This window comes from Pan paniscus, chromosome X, assembly GCF_029289425.2.
Source record: "Pan paniscus chromosome X, NHGRI_mPanPan1-v2.0_pri, whole genome shotgun sequence".
NCBI lineage: Eukaryota > Metazoa > Chordata > Mammalia > Primates > Hominidae > Pan > Pan paniscus.
Window position 1 is genome coordinate 112,506,106 of NC_073272.2, and position 14,846 is coordinate 112,520,951.

At 40.1% G+C, this 14,846-nt stretch overlaps 1 pseudogene; it reads right to left on the reverse strand.

Moving 5' to 3' along the window:
* Positions 1-3,300: 3,300 nt before the first annotated feature.
* LOC112438614 (small nucleolar RNA U13) lies at positions 3,301-3,410 on the reverse strand (annotated as a pseudogene).
* Positions 3,411-14,846: the final 11,436 nt, after the last annotated feature.

The window sequence follows — 14,846 nt, forward strand, 5'->3', positions numbered from 1 at the left end:
ATCAACATACTTGCTAGATAAATTGACCGAGTGAATTTGATCGAGTTTCTATATGAGAATGTGAAGGAGGGAGCAAGTTTTGACTTGGATAGGGAGGATGTCGTGGAACACGAAATATGTTAAGGGGGTGGCAGGGAGAAGGCAAGCTCATGCTAGGAGGCTTCAACATGCATTTATTCAAGAGTATTTATTAGCTCTGTGACTACATAGGGTGGAGGAGTAGAATGATAAGAGGAGATGCGAATGCAGATGGCGTGAAAGAGAAAACAGACAACCTCCTTCACAATTTTGTCAAAGGCTAGCCCTTTCCAAAGGTTATTTTTTTCTGCAAACATCTTATCTCTTCTTTGTTAGTTTGTTTTAGACCATATTGGGCTTCTCTTATCTTCTTGTTCCTTATCTGTTTTTGATTCTTTTGCTTGTTCATTGACAAGCAGGGCTGAGAGCAGCCTGTGAGATCCCTGGCTTCCTGGAAACTTTTCTCTGCAGTCACGGAAGACATTTGCTTTGCCCTCTAAGCTGCCTTGGCTGGGCTCTGGGGATTTACATAAACAGATTATTTGAGGCAAAAAATGAAGCCCATCTCATCATGTTTTGGTGTTGCCTACAGACTGAGTTGATGAAGGGGTTAACTTCTTTTCCTGCCAAGGTCATCAAGAAGAAAACCATCCTCGGAGACTTGCTAACATTAACCTGAGGACTAAAGATTAGGGTTGTGGAGGGACCTTTGAGCTACAAGGCTTTCACAGAGAAACTGCACTGAATCAGAAAAAAAAATAAAATAAGGAGCAAGGCCACTTAAAGGGAAAAGCTCAAATTTTACATTCTTTAAGAAGAAATGCATCTTCGTTCCTTTTAGGACTAGTACAAACTCTCACAGAACATGTCTGATTGCAATAAGACAGTATTTGGAAGGTGGCACAGTATCAGAAAGGTCACATATAGGCTTTGGTGATGAAAGACATGTTTAAAACCTGGTGCACACTTAATAGCTATGTGGCCTTGATCAAAGACCCATAACTGCTATTGCCTTAGTTTCCCAATCTCAAAAATAGATATTCCCATGTCTATCTTGCAGGATTTTTAGAATTAGAGATAACACTGGGAAAGCACTAGCACAGTGCTCTCACAAACTAGGTCCCCAGTCAGTGGTAGGCAATAATAATACAATATTAATGATGTGAGAATAGTCCAGGTTCTTTACCCTCTCAGAGATGGGCTAGAAAAGCTGGGATAGAGGAAGAGGGTGCCCTGTTCCTCTGCAAGGGTTACATGATTTTCAGAGAGGTAGGAGAGATTCTGTCAAGCCAGAGAAACAATAAAACAAAAATGTTTTAGATAAATGGGAAGAGTGGCCAGGCACGGTGGCTTATGCCTATAATCCCAGCACTTTGGGAGGCCGAGGTGGGCGGATCATGAGGTCAGGAGTTCGAGACCAGCCTGATCAACATAGTGAAACCCCATGTCTACTAAAAAGACAAAAATTAGCCAGGTGTGGTGGTGCGCGCCTATAATCCCAGCTACTCAGGAGGCTGAGGCAGGAGAATCACTTGAACCCGGGAGGTAGAGGTTGCAGTGAGCCGAGATTGAGCCACTGCACTCCAGCCTGGGTGACAGAGCGAGACTCCATCTCAGAAAAAAAAAAAAAAAAAAAAGAGAAGAGCACACTGGATGAACAAAGTTACATTGCTTAACAGGCAGCCCTAAATACTGAAATTTATGGGAAGTTCAACTGTGGGACAAGTACTTATAATTAGTAACATTAATTTTCTCATAGACTCTAAATATGCTGAGGAACTTATAGATTGTTCTGTTAAATTGATTAATTCTGCCTCTTGTTTACACTGATGAGAAGAAATGCTTTGCTAGACCCAGAAAATCAACACTGGTCTGAATAATCACAAGTTCTGAATTAATGGGTTTGTGACACAGCCAGGTAAAGCTATGCTTGATTTTCCTTTATTCAAAATCTCCTGCTTCACGACATATTCTTCTTTAAATTGAGGCAATTCCTATTTAGGCTTCTATTATCAGCAAGTGGCCCATGGGCATTTTTTAAAGTTTTTTTTTTTAATTGTGGTAAATTACTGAACATAAAATTTACCTTTGTAACCGTTTTTAAGTGTATAGTTCTGTGACATTAAATATATTTACATTATTGTGCTACCATCATGACCATCCATTTCTAGACCTTTTCCTCTTCCCAAACTGAATCTCTGTACCCATTACACACTAACTCCCCATTTCCCTTCTCCCAAGTCCTTGGATACCACTATTCTACTTTCTCTCTCTATGCATTTAACTATTCTAGGTATCCTATACACGTGGAATCATATAATATTTGTCCTTTTGTGTCAAGCTTATTTTATTTAGCATAGTGTGTTTAAGGTTCATCCATGTTGCAGCATGTATGGGAATTTCATTCCTTATTACGGCTCAATGATAGTCCATTGTATGTATATACCACATTTTGTTTATCCATTCATCTACTGATGGAAACTTGGGTTGTGTTACCTTTTGGTTATTGTGAATAATGTTGCCATGAGCATGCGTGTACAAGTATCTGTTTGAGTCCCTGCTTTCAATTCATTTTGGAGTATATACCTAGGGATGGTACTGCTGAATCATATGGAAATTCTATGTTTAACTTGTTGAGAAACGATCAAACCATTTTCTTTTTTCTTTCTTTTTTTTTTTTTTGAGACAGAGTCTGGCTCTGTCGCCCAAGCTGGAGTGCAGTGGCGCTATCTCAGCTCACTGCAACCTCCGCCTCCCGGGTTCAAGCAACTCTCCTGCCTCAGCCTCCCAAGTAGCTGGGATTACAGGCGTGTATCACCATGCCCAGCTAATTTTTGTATTTTTAGTAGAGATGGGGTTTCACCATGTTGGCCAGGCTGGTCTCGAACTCCTGATCTCAAATGATTCACCTGCCTCGGCCTCCCAAAGTGCCTGGATTACAGTTGTAAGCCACCGTGCACGGCCTACCGAACCGTTTTCTGTAGTGGGTGCACTATTTTCACATTCTCACCGGCAGTGTAAGAGGGTTCTAATTTCTCCACATCCTCAGCAACACTTATTTTTGATTTTTTTTGTTTATAACCATTGCAGTGGGTATGATGTAGTATTTCATTGTGGTTTTGATTTGCATTTCTTTAATAACTAATGATGTTGAGTATTTTTAATGTGCTTATTACTGGTATATCGTCTTTGGAGAAATATTTATTCAAGTCCTTTGCCATTTTTGAATTGGGTTGTTTGGGCACCTTTTAGATATGTTACTTTTTTCTCTTCTTTTTTTCATGTCAGATAGGTAATGTGCCTACCTTCTACTCCTAACAAGGTTTGAGGGAGGCACATCTCACATATATGTGTGAAAAACCAATCATCGCACTCATGAACCACAAAAGGATTTAGTCAGTTCCAGCAATGGAGCAGTGTAAATTATTCTCAACAAGAAAAATCAAACAAATTTTTAAAATTAGAAACAAACTTGAAGATACATTTTCTAGGAACTATGGAGAGTAAAGTATATATCCTAAGTGAAGAGGAAGAAACAGAGAAAAATAAAAGAACCAGAAAGCTTCAGGGAGATGAAGAGACCATAAGAGATGCTATTCCTTTAGTTGGGATAACTAGGCTGCCATGGCTATATGGTGTTTGACTAAATGAGTGTTGGGCGAGGGGTGTGGGACAAGACTGTAAATTGAGGATAAAAGAAAATCAGGAAGAACTATTAAGTCGAAGTGATAACAGATATAAAGATTAGCATTCTAATGAAACATTGGTATTTGGTTAGAGTAAGATATGTTGTGCAAATAAAATTGCATCCTGGAATTCACTTGTTTGGCATTTGTTCTAAAGTATTTTCAGGCCAGGCGTGGTAGCTCACGCCTGTAATCCCAGCACTTTGGGAAGCCGAGGCGGGCAGATCACCTGAGGTAGGACGTTCGAGACCAGTCTGGCCAAGATGGTGAAACCCTGTCTTTACTAAAAATACGATAATTAGTTGGGCATGGTGGTGCATGGCTGTAATCCTAGCTACTACTCTGGAGGCTGAGGCAGGAGAATCGCTTGGACCCGGGAGGCGGAGGTTGTGGTGAACCGAGATCATGCCACTGCTCTCCAGCTTGGGCGACATAGCGAAACTCTGTCTCAAAAAAAAAAAAAGCGTTTTCAGATTTCGTTATTATTTATTATATGCTTTTGATATGAACAAGGTAAAAGAAAGATATCTCTACTTCAATGAAACAAGTCTTAGCTTATGTCTTATAGATCAAACCTTGAGGGCTGTGGCATACAACTGCCATCTGGTGACAGTATGTTCGCATAGCAGCGTTAGGTATTTAATACGTTAAAAAAAAAAACCTACTTGTGGGCAGACTTTGCAAAACTAAAGTCATGATATAATAGTTAAGGGTCCCAGGGGTCTAAATTAATAAGATGTTTTATTTTAAAAAGATAACATATAGGCCAGGCATGGTGGCTCACGCCTGTAATCCCAGCACTTTGGGAGGTCAAGGTGGGCAGATCACTTGAGGTCAGGAGTTCAAGACCAGCCTGGCCAACATAGTAAAACCCCATCTCTACTAAAGTACAAAAATTAGTTGGGAGTGATGGCGCATGCCTGTAACCTTAGCTACTGGGGAGGCTGAGGCAGGAGAATCACTTGAACCCGGGAGGCGGAGGTTGCAGTGAGCCGAGATTGGGCCATTGCACTCCAGCCAGGGCAACAGAGCGAGACTCTGTCTAAATTAATAAATAAATAAATAGTCTTTTTAAAAAAAGAACGTAACGTGTCAACCTCTGATAATACTTCTTTATGGAAATCAAAGTGATGCAGAGACTGTTCCTGTTTATTATTGGCAAAATGGAATTTTTTATGGACACAGTTTATAAATTGTGAATGGTTTCGTTGTCTTAGTGATTTGATTTACATTTGAATATACTGTAAACGTACACGGCTGAGAAAGTGATTAAATTTTTAAAAAAGAATTGCATCTGAGAGGAGATATTTTGTAAGCTGTGAGTCTCTCATTTTAAAGTTTATAGTCATTTCAACAAAATCAAGCATCCTTTTTTCCATTGTGTAGTTCAATCTTTTTCTTTTTTCTTTTCTTTCTTTCTTTCTTTTTTTTTTTTTGGCCTGGCCATTTTCTCTCAAAAGATCAACCATTTTCTATGTCATGTAAAGGTTCTTAATGCTTTCAGAATTTATTTTACTTGAAGAAATAAGTTCGATAAGTCAAACCCCAAGATGATTTCAGGAGTAATAGACTTTCTTTTGAAAATAGGTATAATACTGGTTGCACAAATGTAAATGATCTGCTCCAATCATCTGAAGTCTGTAAGTTTGGTAGGGACAGACGACCCAATCTCCGGCTGTCTTCTCTTTTGAGTCCAATTGTGAAAGCTTGTCTTTTACTAGTCTCATTTTAATTAGCTGCTAACGGGAAACAATGATGAAGTGGCCCAAGGGAAAGCTCCGAGCTATCCAACTGAACATCACAAGACTGGCTCTAGAGTCTAAGAAAAGCTAAAGTATTGCTTAGTTTTTTTTTATTTTTATTTTTTAACTTTCTTTTCTTTTTGTTTTTGTTTTTTTCTTTGAGACAGAGTCTTGCTCTGTCGCCGAGACTGGTGTCTAGTGGCGCAATCTCGGCTCACTGCAACTTCTGCCTCCCAGGTTCGAGATTCTCTTGCTTCAGCCTCCCGAGTAGCTGGGATTACTGGCATGCACCACCATGCCTGGCTAATTTTTGCATTTTTAGTAAAGACAGGGTTTCACCATGTTGGCCAGGCTGGTTTCGAACTCCTGACCTTAGGTGATCTGCCCACCTCGGCCTCTCAAAGTGCTGGGATTATAGGCGTGAGCCTATATTGCTTAGTTTTAAAGTAAAAAAAAAAAAATAATAACTCGGGGACAATTAGAGTTAGGAAGGAAGGAGAGTCTTAAATACCTTCCTAATTACACTGGTCTGGGAAGTTTGCTTAAGAAATTTTATAATTTTATAAAGAATGCCATTTTCCTGAGGAAAACAGTCTATTTTGTTGAAATACCTTAGTTGAATTTGTAAGTGACTTTTAAATCTTCTTGTAGTTCCCTTTGTGAGCAATTACCTACCTATTTCTTTGGTTCATAGTAAGGAGTTACAGGCAAGAGAGGAAGGTATGGTGTCAGGGGGAAGATTTATTCAGGCATCCACAGGAAACTCCTTGGGACATTTCCCTGAATCTTACCTCCATTATAAGCGATCAAGTCTTATTATGAGCCTTAATTGATACTTTACACATTTATCCAGTACTAGGCCTCTGACATCTTTAGTGTTAGCTTGAATAAAGTGAGTAAATAGTCAACAGTCTTAAAAATAGACTGATGTCTGCTTTTATCCATCTGTTTTTTACCCATCTGAAGCAAGTAGTTTGATGATAATGTTCCCCAATAATCAGTAGTTGGGAGTCAAATGGACACCTTGCTATCCATAATTTTAGTATGTCTTCACAGTAATGTCTGGATATCCTCTATTTTCTGCTGCTATAGACACCACACAAGTGTAGCTCTTAGTATAAAAATTGCAACAATTAAGTGGTTTTCTGTGCCCCCACTTCTGTCGCATCTGGCCCATCTGGTATGGAGGTAAGTTAAATCCATTTTTGCCGACATCATTTTCTCTCACCCAAGTTCTTAGAATGTTTACAATTTATGTAATATAGCAAATCCAAATTCACTGTTCTGAGGTTCATTCATGTTGATCTCTTGCGGCACTAGTTTTTGGATTCCTGAGCCGCCATGTAAGAATACACTTACCCTACTAAAGGGATCACATAAAGAGAAGGAGAGTTTTAGTTGAGACCAGTCTTTAAAGCCATCCCCTGCAAGAGACCGGGTATGTGAGTGAATTTGTCTTGGACCCTGCAGACCAGCTCAGCTGCTGAGTACCATTGAGTAACTTCAAGAGAAGGGCAGAGGAATTGGCCAACTGATCCCTGCCTGGATTTCTTATCCACAAAATTATGAGACATAATAATTTTTTTTTGGTTTTAAGTTTTAGGGATGGTTTGTTACATTGCAATAGATAAAACAAAACCTAGCTAGCTTTCTACTCTTCCTTCAAGAGTTAGTTTAGGCTTCGTATCTAGGAAACATTTTCAGTTTTCCTTTTTAAGTGCCCTTCCCAGTTTGGATTAGGTGCACATTTTCTTTGTTCCCATGTCATATGAGTACTTCTTACACTGTATTCTATATTTCTAAGTTTATGCTATGTGCTCCACTAAACTGTGGGCTCTTTTAGGGTATGTCTTATTCCCCTTTGTGAGAGGAACTTACCCCAGGACTTAGCACATAGTGGCTATTCAAAATAATAACTAAATCACAGAATCTCAGGGTTGGAAGGACTTTGGATGTCATTTTAAATAATTTGATCTACCAAATGTTTGTTCCTTCAGCCTGTGTGAGAAGTCCCTCTCATGATGAGAACTTATTACTTCTGGAGGCGGCTTATCTTTAAACAGCTCAGACTATGAACACATGCTTGTCAGCTTAACACTCTCCCTCTCCAATAATTTTTTTCATTCCAGTTCATCTCAAGGCTCATATACTTGTTAATATGTTCATTTGTGTTCACTTACCATAAGCTTTTTAGTGTTTATACCATGTGTACCTAACTGCATTATAAGCTTCAAATAAGGTAGCTATCTTAGACATATTTTCTTTTCCCTGCTGGAATGTGCTCCACCCAGAAGTAACAATTTCTGCTCTTAGCTGATAGACCAGTAGAATGAACTGGGTAAGAAAAAGAAAAATCACAAAAAAGAAAAACAAAAAATAAGAATGAACTGACTGAGTATGGGCTCTGGAGTCAGACATCTTGGGTTCAAATCTTGACACTCTCACATACTACTGATTATGTGAAAAAAGATAAGTTGCTTGATCCAAATAAGTCTATTTTCCCATGTGAAACAAAACAGAGAGGGTGACTTCCTTGTACATGCATTTACATAGCACTTTATGTATATAGTATTATTTATATAGTACTTAGCCCAGAACCGAAAACATATAAAATGCTTAATGTGTGAATCTAATAATTACGATAGGTACACATTTCATAGGTTTATTCATTTAAAGGAAGAAAAAAAGAAAAAAAAAGAAACACAGTGTCAGTTGACTAAATTAAGCATTCTTTCTCATATTGAGCATTGGATAACTGCCTGGTTTTATTTTGTCTTTCTTATCTGCTTCCCTCACCTATGCCTGGCTCCTTTCTCTATAAAACTTTACTGTGGTGGCATTTCATTTTTTAAAGCTTATCTGCTTTTGCCTTTTCTTTTTAAAAAACTTTTACTCCTAACCTTGAAAGAGAGATGGAAGATTTGAATGTGCAAATAACCTCATCTGTACACAAGATGATAGATGCTTTTGTCATAACCTTAGATAATCACAAAACCATTTGGATTAAAGCCTATGTTTCACTTGCAAAAAAAGTAAGGCATTGTATAGACAAATTCATCACCTAATTTCACTGGTAAAAATGTCCAAGTTCATACCATAAAGAATTAAGATATTATTCTACTATGGTTTCAGTCTAGCTCTGTGACTCTTCCATGTCTCAGCTTTCTCTACCATAAAACAGTTAATCATAATTTTGAGTCTAAAAAGAAGAAAATGAGAAGAAATAAAATAAAATAAAACAGTTAAAATAGTAATTTCCTATTTACCTCTTAGGATTGCTGTGAATATCAATGTAATGAGGTTCTTGAGGGTAGGTATTAGGGTGGGGGAATGATTCCTTTCCACTTCAGATGTTTCCTACCAGGTGGAAGGACATCCATTTGTGTAACACTTCTGGCACTGATTTGTTCCATACTCATTCTTGACTGAGGATGGGTGAAGAGCACATATTTGTTTTGCAACTTTGTTTTTTGTTTGTTTGTTTCTTTTTAGAGATGGAGTCTTGGGGTGGTGGTGGGGTCTCAATATGTTGCCCTGGTTAGTCTCGAACTCCTGGTCTCAAGCAATCCTCTCGCCTCAGCCTCCCAAGTAGCTGGGATTAGAGGCGGAAGCAACTGTGCCTGGCTGATTGACAACTTTGAATGGAGAAATTAAGCAAGCCTAGTGCAGTCCCTTCCTTTGCTCTGCTTCCTTGGGAGTAGCTGCCTGCAGGGAGCATATATTCTCCTTTGTTCTCCAGGGCTGGCTCTGTTTTCCAGGTCTAATTCTGTTGAGTGGTTAAGTCTGTAAATCTCAGGGTCTGATTATAAAGTCCATGTGGACTTAGATGCACCATATTCTTCAATACTAGTTTTAGGAGCAATGACGTTGGTATTTTGGTATCTGTCTACCTTACTACCATATGCTACATTTCAATTTGTTTCAGGACTTGAACAGGAAAGGGACTTTTTATCTATTGGGCTGCCTTAAAGACCCCTAAACCAAGGGACTAGGTTTTAATAATTTTTATAGTTTTAGCACCTACTGCAGGGTGTGGCACATAGCAGGTACTCAAAAATGCCTTCTTGGTGAAGCCCTTTTGAATAATGTGAAGGGCTGTTAAATGCATGATAATATTTGTTATTTATTTATTAAGGAAGAGAAAGCTGTGCCAAGCACGGTGGCTCACGCCTGTAATCTCAGCACTTTAGGAGGCTGAGCCGGGTGGATTACGAGGTCGGGAGTTCAAGACCAGCATGACCAACATGGTGAAACCGCGTCTCTACTAAAAATACAAAAAAATTAGCCGGGTGTGGTGGCGTGTGTCTGTAATCCCAGCTACTCAGGAGGCTGAGGCAGGAGAATCACTTGAACCTGGGAGGCGGAGGTTGCAGTGAGCCGAGATCACTCCACTGCACTCCAGCCTGGGCGACAGAGCAAGACTCCACCTCAAATTAAAAAAAAAAAAAAAAAAAAAAAAGGCTGTGTTGGTACATTTATTTATCTCAGTTTTCTGGGGGACTCTAATACCACAATATAGTTGATGCCCCCAGGAAATTTGAATAACCACACACAATGTTCCAAAAGTTTTATAAAGTAGCATGGAGAGCTCTCTCCTCCTGCATATATTACAAACTGGAAAACTCAACTATAAGGCAGTAACACAATTTACTTAGGCACTCACAGCAAGTTAATAGTAATGGTTGGAGTAGAATAACAACTTCAGACCTTTATTAAGTAGTCTAGGTTCTTATTTTAATATCTGATGAATTACACTGAGACTGCATCTGTAAGATTCCAAATCACTAAATGTAAATGCCAGACTTGTTCCTCCATTCAGAGGATCAGAAATAGTTGGATATGTTCTAGAATCTTTGGATCACAAACAAAGCCATTGAGGTAGTTTGTATGGAGGAAGTAAGAGACTATCACAATAAAAAAAGAGGTGTAAAGTTATCAGAAGAGTAATTTCCAGTTAACTGCACATTTATAGAGACAGCAACAGATGTGTGACAGCTGGGTTAATTGAATGTCTGGTGGGCCTTTTTCTACATAAGATAATCCTGTGTGCATATTATGGCGAAGAAAGCAGATGTGACCAGTCAGTTGTCTAATGAAAATAATAAATGTCACCTGGAGAGTATACTGATCTACTAAACTTAACGGTTTGTTTTTCTTAGCTTGCAAGATAATCTGGCAATTAATTTTTGATGGTGTGGTGAATAAATTTTACATCTAAAGCACACATACTATTTAAAAAATTATGTGACAGAATTTGCTATAGCATTTCCTATTTTTAGCTTTTATTTGAAAGTTTTCCAAAACGTATGTTGCCATGAATTTCTAAAGCCATAACCCCATCTCAACACCACTATGTATATATGCAAATGGAACTGAAGTCAGTGAGTTTGATAATTCTGCTGACTTGGGCTGCTAGAACATTTGCTAAGTCTTGATGTGTAAGAAAGAACACTGGTCTGTCAGCCAGGACACCAGAGATCTAGTCACTGGCTGTGTCACTCAATAATTTAGGGACTTGGATATTTACCTCTTGACTCAGAAGTCTTAGGGAAATAAAAAGAAAAAAGAAAACGAATATTTACCTCTCTGGATTTCACCCAATCTCATGTATCTAAAATTAGATGATTGGGCTAGATTGTACTAATTCCTTTTTGCGGTCTGACCAGCCACAATGGGCTTGGACCCACAGTGATCAGCCATGACCACCTTTGGCTGGATTTCACTGATCATGATCAGCCTTGACTGGCATGGTGGGCTTTAACTGATTCTAACCAGCTGTGACCAGCTTTGATTGGCTCTGGCCAGCTGTAACCAGTTTTGACCAGCTTAGACTGACTGTGAACAGCTTTGGTCAGCCTTGGCTGGCTGTGGCTGGATTTGGCCAGTTTTCACTGCGTCTGACTGACTTTGAATGGCCTGGAGTGGTTTTAATTGGCTGTGACTGGTTTTGAATATCCATGACTGGCTGTGACTGGCTTTGACGGGATTGACTGGTTTTGACTTGCTCAGTCTGGCTGTGACTAGTTTTGATCAGATTTGAGTGGCTTTGACCAGCTTAGACTGGTTTTGACTGTCTTAGATTGGCTGTGACAAACTTTGGCTGGCCATGACCAGCTATAACTGGAATCTACCAGTTGTGACTGGCTTAGCTTGGCTATGACCAGCCTTGAGTAGTCTTGATCAGACCTGACCAACTTCTGACTGGCTTTGACCAGAATTGACCCACGTTGACCAGCACTGACAGGCTTTCACTGGCTGTGACTTGCTTTGCCCAGTTTAGATTGGTTTTGACCTGCTTAGACTGGCCATGAATGGCTGCAGCCAACTTTCACAAGAATTGACTGTTTTTTACCATCTTACACTGATTTTGACTGGCTTAGACTTCCCATGACAGGCCAGGCCATAACTGGCCACAACTGGCTTTGACCAGCATTCATTGATTTTGACCAGCTTAGACAAAACATGACTGGCTGTGACCAGCTTTGAACAGAATTGACTAGTTTTGACTGGCTTAGACTGAATGTGACCAGCCTTGACTGGTCGTGATCAAATCTATCAGACTGTGACTGGATTTGAGTGGAATTGACTAGTTTTTGATCGATTTAGACTGACTGTGACCATCTATGACCAGCTGTGTTTGGCATTGTCCAGAATTCAGTGTCTTTTACTGGTTTATATTGGCTGTAACTGGCTTTGGCCATATGTGACTGGCTTTGATTGGAACCAACTGGTTTTGACAGGCAGTGACTAGCTTTGTCCAGAATCAACCGGCTTATACCAGCTGTGACCAGCCATGACTAGTTTTACCAGGATCAACTGGTTTTGGCTGGCTTACACCAGTTTTGACTGGAGTAGGTTGGCTACAACCAGTTTTGACCAGAATTGACTGGTTTTGACTGGGTTAGATCAGCTGTGGCAACCCTTTGACTGGTCATGATGAGATTTGACTGGCTGTGACTGTCTTTGGCCAGAATCAACCAGTGTTGATGAGTTTAGGCTGGCTGTAACTGGCTTTAACTGGCAGTGACTGGGCTTTGACCAGAATTAACCAGTTTTGACTGGCTTAAACTGGCTATAAGTGGCTTTGACCAGCTATGGCTGGCTTTGTCCAGAATTTACCAGTTTTGACTTGCTTAGATAGGCAGTGACTAGCTTCAAACAACCTTGACTGCCTTTGACTGGAATTGACCACTTTTGGACACATTTGGCTGATTTTCAATGGATTTGGCTGGTTTTGATCAGCTGTCACTGGCTTTGATTGGCCTGGACTGGTATTAACAACCTAGGACCATTCTTGACCAGCTACAACTGGCTTTGACCAGCCTGGGCCTACTTTTTTCTGGCCTTGACCAGTCTTAACTAGCCATGATCAGACTGTTTTTTGCTTTTTGTTTTTGTTTTTGTTTTAAGGCAAAATCTCACTGTGTTGCCCAGGCTGGAGTGCAGCGGTGCAATCTCAGCTGACTGCAACCTCCACCTCTCCAGTTCAAGTGATTCTTGTGCCTCAGCCTCCTGCGTAGCTGGGATTACAGGCGCCTGCCACCACACCCAGCTAATTTTTATATTTTTAGTAGAGATGGGGTTTCACCAAGTTGGCCAGGCTGGTCTTGAACTCCTGACCTTAAGGGATCCACTTGCCTCAGGCTCTCAAAGTGCTAAGATTACAGGCATGAGCCACTGCACCTGGTGGCCTCAGACTGTTTTTGACCAGCCGTGACTCGAGTTGACATGCTTTGACTGGCTTAGACTGGTGGTGACTCACTTTGAACAGTGGTGTCTGGCCATAACCCTGCTGCCTCCTGCCTGACCCAGCGTATAGATGGAGGGGAATAGAGTGGCGATGGAGCTTTTGGGGAATGGCTTAGGAGATGGTGCACTGGAAGAGTTCACTGGTGGGTTTCCACCTTAAGGGCCTTGGGATAATTTCTTCTTGCATATGGGGAAATAGGCCATGGGGGCATTAACTCAACTATCAGGGTAGGTGGCAGAGGAGAGAGGCAAGGATGCCTGCTTGACAAGAGTAAGCTAGGGTGAGTGTGAATTTTCTCCCTTTGCTCCTTCCTGAGTCCTTGAGCTTCACAGAGCAGCCTCTGAAGCCCATGTAGATACTCGATGTTCAACAATTCAGAAAATAGGTAAGAATGACAGGGCCAGAGAAGGAAAGGATGAGGTGGGTATGTAGTAGAGAGGCAAGGTGTTAGCCGGGGAGGATGCTAAATTAACCTACAAGGTAATAGTGAAAGAAAGGAAGGCAATAGTAAAACAACCTTAACCCTAGCCCTAGTCCCAATCCCAGCCCCAATCCTAACCCCAGCCCCAACCCTAACCCTAATCCTCAAATTCTTTTATTCCTTAATCCCTAAAATCTAAGCCTTAACCCTCTAATCCCAAATACTGTAAATACTAACCCCAAGCCCAACTCCAGATGAAACCAAAGAAATCAAACAAAGGCATGACATCACAAGGACAAAAAACTACAGAAAAATATCCCTTTTAAACATAGATGTAGTAAACCTTAACAAAATAATAGTAATATGAAACTATAATTACCCCTTGATAATCACAGGGGATTGGTTCCAGGACCCTGCCAATACCAAAATCCATGTATACTCAAGTCTCACAGTCAGCCCTGTGAAATCTATGGATATGAAAAGTCAGGCCTCCATATATGTGGGTTTTACATCCCATGAATACTAGTATTATATATATAGTATTGTATATAGTATAGTATTATATATATAGTATTATATACATTGGAACTTCCAATGGGGTGAATGAGAGTGACTTGGAATTACTTAGTGGGATCCTTTTGGAGGCTTCTGATACCTCCACGCTTGCTGAGGCTTTTCCACTGGGCTTGGAAAAAGAATATAATACTATATATATAATACTATATATAGAGTATATAATTAGTATATTATATATATGTGTGTGTGTATATATACATATATATTTTTTTTTTAAATAAGATTTTTCGCTTTTGTCACCAAGGCTGGAGTGCAATGGTGCAATCTCGGCTCACTGCAACCTCTGCCTCCTAGCTTCAAGCGATTCTCCTGCCTCAGCCTCCCAAGTAGCTGGGATTACAGGCATGCACCACCACAACCGGCTAACTTTTTGTATTTAGTAGAGCTGGGCTTTCACCATGTTGGTCAGGCTGGTCTCAAACTCCTGACCTCAGGTGATCCACCTGCCTTGGCCTCCCAAAGTGCTGGTATTATAGGCATGAGCCACCACACCCAACCCAATACTCTACATTCACTATTAGATCCTCTTAGTAGAAACCAGTATCCTAAAACAGATGCAGAGTGAGATTTACCTAACAATTTAGTAAAAAATATAGAGCTGATGTATTATGGAGCTGATTTCTTTATCTACACTGGTAAAAATAGTGAAGAAT